The following is a 12,166-nucleotide window of genomic DNA, read 5'->3' as shown; positions in this document are numbered from 1 at the left end:
TTCATCATCGATCATGAACTAGAGAGCAGCCTCCCCGGCTTCTCTCCATTTCATGATCGATGCCAAGGAGGCATTTGATTTCAAAAAGCTGAACTCTGGGTACCCTTCTGCCGTCCGGTGGTGCTCCGTTTCCTAAACAGAGTGTAATGTTGAGAGAACCAATGTTTTGATCTGCATGTGCTCGTATTTGGATTTAATTCCACTCTTTCATTGTACTGCAAGTGCCACTGCACCGCATCGAGTCCATGGAATTTTAGTAGTGTGCATACGGACTGAGTGTGGACTGGTACTTCCTTTAGCCAATGGATTTCGACCAGTTTGCAGAATTACCAAGCATTACAGTGGTTCTGTGTAGCATTCGTTGTGGCGTGCGATTAATTTAATGAAATGACCCGGCCAATAGCGTGACCGCAACTGGTTGAAGAAAAAAAAAAAAAAAAGAAAAGCGCCTGTTAGGACTGGCCCTGACTGTTTTGCTACAACACTTTCGCCACTCCATCACTCCCACATCATAATGCCACAACAACGCTACAATGATTTCTCTCACCGCCGCCGTCGCAGTCCTGCCCTTAAGGCAATGCTGGGGAAATCACTTCTTATCTATTGTTTAGGTCTCCACTGCGCAATTTCAGAATTCCCGAGGCCCCGGTTATCGCTCAAACCAAAGGATATGCATCGTTTTTGGAAATTTTCGAAGGCAAATCGCATGTTCAGCGATAATGAGTTCGCCTTAGCCTATCGGATGCAGAGGGAAACATTTGAGAAGCTCTTACATTTAGTTTATCATCATCTAACGAAGAACGAGGAGATGGCGAAGCGCGCTGGACGCGAGCTTGTGTGACCTGAGGCTCGCCTAGGAATTTTACTTCGCGTTATGGGCGGTGAGTCCGAATACGGGTGCATGGCACATTTTGAAGTGGGGAGGAGTACAGTATATCAAGTGTTTAAAGAGACACGCGATGTACTGAATAGTGCTCTAAGTTTACCCGGGCTGCTGGAAGATTTCGAGGGTTTGAGAAAGTCCTCAGACGAGTTCCAAACTTCTCAGACCCCTCCAAACCCTTTACCTGGGTGTGTGGGTGCCTTAGACGGAATTGCAATCAAGATCAAGAAGCCAGCGGCGCATGAGCACCCCGCCACTTACTATTGCAGAAAAGGATTCTATGCACTCCCAGTCCACGCAGTTGTGGACTCGAACTATCGCTTTTTAGATTGGTCAGCTATATGCAGGAGTTCTACGCATGACTCTCTTCCTCACGCCGTGTCCGGTTTGGGGAGATATTTTGACGAGGGGAATCTGATAGTGCCATTTTGGATCGCGGGCGACGAAGCGTATGTTTGTTCTAACTACTTAATTGTCCCGATTCCTGGCTCGCGTGCCACATATGTCGAGGATGCGTTCAATTTTTATCATTCTTCACTACGCATGCACGTTGAGCAGGCGATCGGCGTTTTAGTGAAGAAATTCAAGATTTTGAAAATGCTTGAATTCTCTGTTTCAGATTCCGCGAAGGTGATTATTTTGGCGATGAAACTGCACAATTTTTGCGTAGATCATGGGCAAAAGATCGCCAGTAGGGCATCTATCAATACGGAAAGGGTTCTTGAAGAGCACAGCATGATGACTGAAACACGGAAATGGTACAGCGAGGGGAAGCATGCATATGTCGATCTGGCTGGGCGAGTCGAGGCTAGCAATAATATGGATGCTATGCAGAAGAGGAATCTTTTGGTTTCCATCATTCGCGATGGGCGATTCGTCAGACCTGCGGCGGGGGAGCTTCCAGTTCCAGAATTTTTTTTGCAATTCGTCTAGCCAACATCTCCTTTTGATTGTGTTTTCTTTTTTTTCAGTTGCCTCACTTCTTGGTTGGAAGTGAGGGGTGGTGGTGCGACTTTTTTGTGCGAAGAGCTTTCAATTCTGATGCGATTTTGTTTGCGGCTGGGTCTGGGCCTGGGCCTGGAATCAGCAAGGAAGTCACGACTAAGTTTAGGAGATAGTTGCGAACTATTTTCAATCCGGAAAGCAGGTCCCGATCGCCTGAAAATGAGAAAGGAATAGTCAAGAGCCCTCATATTGCACGCAGTCAAAATGCTCCAACTACTGCAACAAATGACACCGCTTCTCTCCATGGGGGAAGGAAAGCAGCTTTGATTCCACGTCAGGAAGCAGGTCCGGCAGTGTCTCCGACAAAGGTGGTGGAGAAGCCTGGATATTCTCGTTCCTCATCTCGCATACTTGCTAGCAACACAACTGCTGGGACTGTGTATCCTCGAAGCTCTGAGCATGGACCTCGACGACGACGCGGCGGAGGGCGACCCATCCTCCATGCTCTTTCGCGACATCGGTCCGAGCGTGTCCGTGCCCAACGGCATCCATCACCTCCCTGCCGCCGCAGCCCACCTCCCTCCCCGCGCGAACGGCCTTCTAGCCGCCCCGCCGCGTGAGTTTGCCGTGCTCGCGTCCGCCCCAGCCCCGCCGCCGCCTTCATACCCCCCGCACGAGCCGCCGCTGGACGGACCCGTGCCGCCGCCGCCCACTACTGCGTCGCCGGACGCGGAACACGCAGACTCGGACGAGGACTACCCCGCCAGCCTCGAGGGCGCCCGTCTGGACGACGAGGACCCGCTAGTTCCGGGCGACGTGCACAGCCCGTACGAGAGCGTCGCGCGCGCCGCAGAGGCCGCGCTGCTCCGCCGCACGGACAGGGATGACCTGCCAGGGCGCGGCCCGGCGTCGTTCGCGTCTGGCCGCTCGCGACGCGCAGCATCCAGCCTGTCGGCGAGCGACTTTCTCAGAAGGAGCGAGTACACCGCCTACTCGGAGGACGTCGCCAGCGTTGCCAGCTTCGCGCGCAGCGTCGAGGACGACATGTTCGACGAGGACGACAGCTTTGGAGGAAGGATGCACGGCGTCGATGTCATGCCGGAGATGGGCGGCATGGTGTACTCCAACTCAGCCGCCGTGCCGAATTTGACGTAGCGGGTGGGAAAGGCGTGTGGGCGGGATCGGCGGGATCGTGGTGGGGGCTTATTTTTGTTATAGAGGGAGGGTGGGGGTGGGTGAGAGGGCTCTCTTTCGCGTTGGTTGTATATTTTTACGGGAGGAGGGCGTCGTCGACGGCACAGTAAAGAGGGGAGACGAATCGTCAGCTATGATGGAGAGGCGGTTCGTATTAAATTCTCGACTACTCTCGAGCCACCGAAGTGCACAATTCACCGTCCCAAACATCACATGTCAGCTTTCCACACCATCTGCGTCATCACGGCCGTACTTCCCCCCCTCCCCCCCATCTCTTCCACACCAATGTTGTTGACAACAGCCTTCACCGCCCCCTTGCGTCCGCCGCTCCCCCCCTCCCGCCGGCCCTTCTGCCGCCGGCCCCGCCTCATCTGCACGCACCGCCCGCCCACCCATGTCTCCGCCGCGCGCCGGGCCGAGACCATCTGGGCGGCTCTGCAGCGCGCGCCGGCCGAGCCAGGCATGTACCGCTTCCTGGACGCGGCGGCATCCGTGCTGTATGTCCGAAAGGTGTGCCGCCTGCGCGCGCGCCTGTGCCAGTACGTCGCGCACCACCCGGCCGCCGTCTCCGCCGTCCGCCCGGCCGCCGCGCTCGCGCCGCGCCTCTCCGCCATGGTCGCCGACGCCCTCGACTTCATTGTCACCGGCTCGGAGGCCGCCGCCCTCGCGCTCGAGGCCGCCCTCGTCGCAAAGCATCGCCCCAAGTACAACGTCTTGCTCAAGGACGACCGTCGCCATCCGTACGCCCTCATCACGTTTTCCGACACCTACCCCAGGATCGTCGTCACGAGGACCCGTAGGAAGAAGAGGGAAGAGGACGCCCTGTACGGGCCGTTTGCGAATGAGCACAGGTTGCGACAGGTCCTGGCCTGTATTCACTCGGTGTTTCCGCTCAGACAGTGCCCGCGGAGATTGTTTGCGGACAGGCTGTGCATCAACTACGACCTCGGCAGGTGCCCGGGCGTATATCAGGAGCTCATCCCGCCCGAAGATTACGGCAAGACGATTGCCAAGGTCGATAAGTTGCTCCGGGGCAGGGTCGAGGAAGTTGTCGAGGAGATGCGCGGGGAGATGAACGCCTTGTCCCTTGCTATGCAGTATGAACGAGCGGCCGAGTGTCGCGATCGCATTGCTACTATCAAGCGCGTGTTTTACGCCCACGGTCTAGGGGAGGACGTCGCACAGCCCGGGGGACACCAGCTTGTCCGCGAGGCGGAGGAGGCCGCGAGTATTGTCGCGATGGACCCGTTTGTTTCGCGTGATGTCTTCAGTATTGCCCATTCGGTTGTTGCGGGCAAGGTCGCCGACGCCCGCACCTGCCGCCGCCCGCACCTGCCGCCGTCCGCACCTGCCCCCGCCCGCACCAGCCGACGCCCGCACCTGCCGTCACATGCGTTGTCACGTGGCAGCCCTTCCTGGCGTGGACAGGGGCGTCCACGTCTGAGGGCCGTTCCTAACGACGAGCACGGTGTGCTAGCACTCAAGCACCCTGAAACTTGGCATGAATGTATTGGTTGAAAAAATTATTGGAAATGCTTTTACTCCCGTTCAACCAATCCATTCATGCCAAATGTCAGAGTGCTTGCGTGCTAGCACGCCGTGCTCGTCGTTAGGAACGGCCCTGAGGGGGGGCCATGTGGTATAAACCCGTGCCACTGTAGTACCCTTTTCGCGCTACTCGTGTACACGTGTATCTAGATAACTCAAGTACCCCGACGTACAGTACCAAGCCCATTTACACCAGCCTTGCTCGCTTTCGACACGCGCACACGTGGACGTACTACCGCGCTTGTACACGTGTGTATTATGACGCGACCTCGTGAGCTCTAGCCGTTACATCTCGACCGCCATCTAGTACAGTATATAGTGTCGTTGGCGCTTGCGCCGGGTGGGTTTGGGGACAGGAAACCAAGGAACAAGGACGCGACTCTCGTTCTTGGTTTTGCGCGGAACACTCGACTACCTTCTTCTCGTTCACGCTCTCTCGTTCTTCTCGCTCGCGCCCTAGGACTCTCCTGGCCACGTCGCGTGTTGCCTCCCCGCTCGCGCGCACGGTTCGCTGGCCGTGTGTTAGCCCCGCTGGGTCGAGAGCACCGCGTCGTTCGCCTCTAGTTTCCATGGTTCGCGAGCACACCCGGGTTCTACAGTCGCCCGAAAGCCTCTACCACTTCTCCCTACCTACCTAGTACACGACCCCACGAACGACCCTTGTTTTAGCACGTGACCACGTTTCGCGTTCTACTACATGCAGGGCACTCCCCAAAACACTACCGCACGCCACGATTTCCGTCCTGTCTGGGAAAATTCCTTCAAAAACCGTTCTGCAGGGCATCCCCCAAAACACTACCGCACGCCACGATTTCCGTCCTGTCTGGAAAAATTCCTTGAAACCCCGTTTTACAGGGCATCCCCCAAAACACTACCGCACCCCACGATTTCCGTCCTGTCTGGGAAAATTCCTTCAAAACCCGTTCTGCAGGGCACCCCCCAAAACACTACCGCACGCCACGATTTCCGTCCTGTCTGCGAAAATTCCTTGAAAATCCGTTCTGCAGGGCACCACGCAAAACGCAACCGCACGACACGATTTCCCTCCTGTCTGGAAAAATTCCTTGCAGAACCGTTCTGCAGGGCACCCCCCAAAACACTACCGCACGCCACAATTTCCGTCCTGTCTGGGAAAATTCCTCGAAAACCCGTTCTGCAGGGCACCCCGCAAAACGCAACTGCACGCCACGATTTCTCTCCTGTCTGGAAAAATTCCTTGCTTGCTGATGCACAGCCCTGGGAAACATTCGACGTCGAACACTCGCTTCTTATCGGTTGAGCTGGCACCTCTCACGGCAGTGATGTTAAGATTCAACCAGAACTAGGTTGCCGTGAAAATGGAGCACAAATGTGCGCTCCTGTCAAGGACGGCTCACTGGATTTACGCAGACGACGTGTGGCAGGGCTACTGCCGCATATGCAGCTTCCGGCATGTGCGAGGTCCGGATATGCAAGCCCATGGCTGTAATAATATGGATCCTTCCGGTTCGGCTTTTACCCCGTCACGGAGGGGTTCTCCACGGCAGCGGTAAAATTACAACACCACCAACCTCTCTGCGAGGGCGGCGGTTATGACTCCGGTAAACGGGCGAGTGTAATTGCGACCCCGGAAGGGATAGGGCTCAATGGGCATACGCTTCCACCAGGCGGTGGAACGACCAAAGTGTGGAGAGTGTGCTTCCGGCCCTCAAGAATAACCCGCACTGGACGATCTGCCTGTTTTTCCTCAGTTCTCGCCAAAGGGGGTCGCTGCCCGCCTTTACTCTGGGGGCGTACTGCCTCGGCCCCTAAGTACGTTGACCTCCGGCGGCCGGGCAGTACAGTAGTGATCCACTTCTACTTTGGATCACTACAGTGGAGTACCTCTACTGTACTCTACCGGGGAGTAATCTGTACAGCGGCACACGTGGCTGTACTCCTGCCACCTGTACTCGCAGGCAGAGCGCGCACCACGTGTGCTAGCTAGGACTCCCCCGGCTGACACTCCTATTACACTAATTTCTACGCCCCTACAATAGGACCTTCTAGTCTACTGTACCCTATCGGGACGTTATACGTACGGCGGTACACGTGGCCATTCCGCTGCCACCTGTCACCCGTGGCGTTACGTGCACCCCGTGTACAAGCTGAGTTATCCCCTGCCTTTCCAGTATCGTCTGATCACCCCTACGGGATCTCCCTCCGGGTTGTTACGTTTATCGACACCGGTCGGTACCCGTTCTCCCACAATGACGTGCAAGTGCCTAGACCCCGGGCACAGCGACTGGCACTTTTGCTCGTAGCTGCAATTCATGCAGGTCCTATCCTCTTCCTCTTACAAATTTGAGAACATCTGGGTGCTCATTTCGCGATATGATGCGAGAGCTTTCTCGTAGCGCTCCTTCGCCACCTCGACAAAGGGTGTTTTCGACTCATCACCAACGGCCAACTTTTTGGCTCTTTCCAACGCCATAAGTGATGCTTCGACAATAGCAAACATTGAGCTATTCTCCTCCCATGAGTCAATACGAGCGGACGCTGCATTAACTGGGGTTGAGTTATTGGCCGCACTGGTTGCCGGGCCAGAAAGCGAAGACACCACCTTTCCAATCGACGCAACGTGCTTTTCCATAATGTCCATCATATCAACGCTGCTCCTCGTCTTCTTCCTACTATCTGCTACAGCCCTAATGCTATCTTCCCGCCCCTCACTCTCCCTTCCCCCCTTGTCAAAGTTTTGCATATCTACGCCCCTCACGCCGCATTCGAAACCCCCGTCCAATATTGTTTTGGACGTCATCTCCACGAAAGAAGTGTCTTGATGCGACGTCCCCATTCTCGCAACAACAACAAAAATAAGAGCACGTTTTGAGGCAGCATATAGATTTTCGCCATTACGTGGCAAAAAGTGAACGAAGCGCTCAGGGTTGTTTTGACCAGAACGGGACCACTTGCTCAGGGCTGTCGTGAAAAGCACTTTCGAGTCTCGAAAGTGTTCTTTCAACACATCGGCGCATCTATAGCATAGTGGAGAGGCAGAGGGGTCAGCTTCGTCGACGTGGCCCTGTAGATAAAATAGAAAACAAACCGAATCATCGATAAACCGTTCCTCAATCTTCCCCCAAAAGCTGTCCCTCGTCGAACCCCCGTCCAATTCTGCCCTTCTCAACTCTTGGCCTAACCTAAAAAGCATACTTCGTGCCACCTCATCATCCCGCATTAAAACAGCCAACCGAGCGAATTCCGAAAGTGAAAATTTGGGCCTAGGACGCTGTGATTCATAGCCTTCTAGGTCTTCTACACATACGACTGAATCCCTTCTATTCGCACTATTAATGGGCTTGTCGTTCTTGTCGAACGTGTCCCCTATCTTGAGCAAATACGCCTTTGTGGAAGAAAAACTTGGTGCCTCTATCCAGTCTTCCCCACCGTCAGCAAAGCTGTGTAAAAATGACCTCCAATCTTCACATTTTGGGTTCGACTCAAACTTTGCCATTAAATTTGTTCCTTTCTTTTCATGGTACTGCAAAAGCAATAAACAACGAAATATCAGCGCTGCCTTGTTTCCTCCTAATTTTAAATTCCAAAACGAGCACACCTCCCTCAACTTCCCTTTCTTTCTTTGGCGGAGATATGTATAGATTTTGGATATCTCTGAAACATCTGCATTGGGATCCTTCAAAGCATAGTTTGCGTCATGTTTATCCGTCGTGCCATCTTGTCCAGACGAGTTCGGGTTCGATGGTGGAGTCCCTTCACCCTAAAGATTCGAGGGATCAGTCTCTGACTCGGAAAGAGACAGAAGAAGCCGGGCCTCCGGTACGCCCTCACACGTTCGAGGGGAGCACGGTAGCTGGCAGATGCGCGGGTTTGAGGTTGGGGCTAGTGAGGAATTCATGGGGGCCTTCTTGGATATCCCTGTTGTTATCCTCGCAATGCGCGGGGGGCGGCGCGGAGAATATCGGTCGGCAGCGACCATGGCTGGGCAAACGGAGGAGCTCGCAGCCCATTGCACAGGAAAAGGACTTCCGGATGGCAAATGTTGTGGCGATAGGAACAGTTGTGCCTCCCTGTGATCCCACGTCGTGCTTGGACTCCAAGCACGAAGTCCTCGGAGGACCAAAGTTTGGACATCTGGAGGGTAAACAAAATAGTCTGCCAATTCGTAAGTGTACAGTCAGTCAAACGAGCCAATATGACCTCGACAACTGTCCCAAAGGCGTAAGTTCCACGAATGTCATCTGTAAGAGGTAGCTTCTTCGAATTTATTAAATATTAAACTACCAGAACCAATCAAAGTAAAGCAAGTGTTTTTTGGGGCAAGCACGGGCCAGCACGCGCAAGCACGCGCTTGTTAAGACACACCCTCATTGTACACAAATTTCGTCTCTTCATAGCTCATTTTTCTGGAGGATTTTCGAGTTATAATTGAATAAGATGATAACTACCAATCAGACGAGGCGACTGGCAAAGGTTCGGTAAGAAACGGGGTAGCATTCCACTTTTACAAAGCTACCCAATGTGGCCCACGGCGAACCTTCATTTTCGGCTATTTCCAAAGTAGTGGTCATTACCAAATGTTCACCGCAGTGATCGCAAGCCCCAAAATCCAGTCAAATGAGGTCATTTTACTATGTGTTCGCATCTGCGCGGTGAGCTTCCGCTGAGCTGCGTCTGGACTGGGCATGGACCGGATGGGCGAAGAGCCCCCCTTCGCGCGGCGCCTGCAGGACTGCGCGCCCGTGACGATGAGGCTCTGAGGCGTGAAGACGTTAAGAAAATGCGGCGCGAGGCTCGGTGCGCCTGCGCGGTGCCATGACGAGCGGGCAGCGTCCCATCGACATGGAAATGAGGCAGCGTGAGCGGAATGCCCGGCTGCGTCAAATCCCAAAATATTTTCAAGTTTAGTGACTAAACTTTAGTCATACAGTATCCGTTACAGAAATCCTTACCCGTAAATCCAAAATTACAGTATACAGTACACATTCTTTTTTACTTATGACCAACGCACCGAGCCGTAATTCTTCCCACACAATTTTAGTCATACCCTTTTCAGAAATCCTACTGCTGTAGTCGCCGGACACCGCCACTACTCGCCATTGGCGAGTGCCCGGAAAGCCACTCAGCCCTCCCACATAAATATATACTGTATATAGTACAGTATTTTAAAAACACGTACCTCATGTCATTTCGTGAAATGTGCAGGCATAAAGCGTCTAACGTCATGTAAACTTTGATTGCATCATGAGAGGGTTTTCTCATTCTATTAGGTCCCAACGCAAAAGATACTAAAGTTTATCCATCAAAAAGAAGTTCATAGTTGCGAAGTCAAATGTGTACTGCTGCTTCGTGTAGTGCAATGCGCTTGTTAGACAGAGACCAAGGTCCGACGGTCCAACACAAACAACAGCAACAAAAACAACAACTGCCAACGGCACAGCGCTACGGAGTGTTCGAAGCTCCCTGTCCTCTTTAAGCGGGTTTGCGGCCCGCAGTATCTCGGATCCCTGATAGGGGGGGCAAAGAGAAGGGCCCAGCCCGGGATCGATAAATGGTGGTAGAGACTTGTAAAGGCAACTGCTCGACGAGTTCGGAGTGGTGTTTAGGTAAACCTGGTCCGATGGGTCGTAAATCCAATGCTCGAAGAGCGCCTTGTACACCTTATACCCTTGATAAGGTCTTCGACGGGGACGTCGCAACGTAGCCCGTCGGGAAAGAAGAAAACGTAGCAGCGCTACACCGTCGTACTGCCCGATGGCAAAGTACCAACAACGGATCGGTCGCAACCAGATTCCGATGGAACCAACACTGAGATAAGCACCACTGGTGCACCAACACAAAAGCCCGATGGCAAATGACGTGACGTTGCGGATCGCAATCCTACAAGGTGGGACCAACTCAAGATTAAGGGAAATTAGGATAGGGAAATAAAGGGAAATTGGTAAGGAAAAAGGGGACCCCCGAGCGCAAAGGATAAAGTAATCTGTAGTTAAAGGGAATGTCTTGTAAAAGACGGACTTCAACCAAGGCGATATCAGACTCTGGCAACTCGGGTTCGATTGGGAAATAAAGGGAAAAGGGATGGGACCCCCGAGCGCTGAAGGATGCCGTAGGCTTAGGTAAAAGGGAGCGTCTTGGTAGAGACGGACTTCGACCAAGGCGACATTCAACTCCGGCAACTCGGGTTACCTTTACTGACTTGGTGGTCAGAGGGCTAAGGTATATATCGCCCCGCCGGAGCCACTACAGTAGCTCTCGGCGCTAGATCCTAGATCTAATCTAATGTTAAATAACTAATATGCAACTAATTAAAATTAATAATTAAAATAATAAAGTGAAATGATTTCCACTTTTGCTTGTCATACCCCATCATTTTCATTTCTTTTCACCCCCCTTTTCAGGTGCGTATTGCACTACATATCCCCCTTCTGAGCGCCCTTTCGCAACGCCCAGCCATCGTATAATCTCCTGCCGCTGCTGACCGTGTTTCCCAGTCATCAATCACTGTGCGCGGCGTTCTAGCAAGAGTAGGACGAGAATACCATGCTTCCTTCTCCATCTGAACACTCGGACGATAGTGCCACCCGTAGACGTCCGGGTGTTGGCTTTCTTCGCAAGTTCGAAGTGCCCCGGGGTCTTCCTTCCATACCCCGTCTACCCCCTGTTACCAACCCTACCAAGCCGGCCTTCCATCCGGGCTACCATTCCTCTTGGGTAGCCCGCCGTCATCCTTCGCTCGAGGAGCTGCAGAACAAAACCATGCGTGATAACGCAGCCCTGTTTGCTTCTGCTCAATGGTTCTCCTCTGTGGGCGTCCGCGACCTCGACGGCATCAAAAATAATTTCGCCGATGATGCGGGCATGTTGCCCGGTAACCTCCCTTTGCAGGCCATTCACACCTTTGACTGGCGCGCCCGCATCGCTATACCCACCTCCATCCTACGTCACTCCTCCCCGCGCGGTCTCTCCTCCTTATCCCTGCGCTTCATGGACGCTGTGCTCACTCGGATCGAGATTCCTATGGCCGACGCCCTCATACCTTCATGTTACCACTGCGACACTTGGCAGTGTCGTACGGAGGGGGAACGACTCTACCTCGACAACCTCATCGACTGCACCTTTGGTGACCCCGTGTCCGAGGCGGACCGACTGTGGCGCAACCAACGCACCGTCACGACCGACGCCATGTTTTGGACCCAAGCCATTCTTCCCACAAACTTTCGCCATACGAAGCGCGGCGGTACTTTCTTTTTCCAAAATACTGTACGCTTTGAACGTCGGGTCCGATCCGACACTGGGTACTTCGTGGCGTACCAGATGATTGAGGCTCGTGAAATTTCCAGACAGCACTACACCAATCGATACCAACGAACGCCGTCCTGGTGGAGTCAATACGAGGTATGTCAGGGTTTCTGGGCTGAGTTAGGACCCATCCTGACATATTACGGCAGTCATTTACGCGATCCACAGCACGGGCTGTGGACTGTGTTTCTCACGGAGTGGTGCGTGAAAGTCGCCGCCACCCTCCAGTGGGAAGTTTTCGACTGTTGGCGCCTGTGGCACCTCCCTTCGAAACTCCGCGAACAGATGCGTCTCCTCGATTTTTCTGTCCCCCTT

This window comes from Chondrus crispus, genomic scaffold (genome assembly GCF_000350225.1).
Source record: "Chondrus crispus Stackhouse genomic scaffold, scaffold_89, whole genome shotgun sequence".
Taxonomy (NCBI): Eukaryota; Rhodophyta; class Florideophyceae; order Gigartinales; family Gigartinaceae; genus Chondrus; species Chondrus crispus.
Note: the sequence above shows the minus strand (reverse complement) of the source record.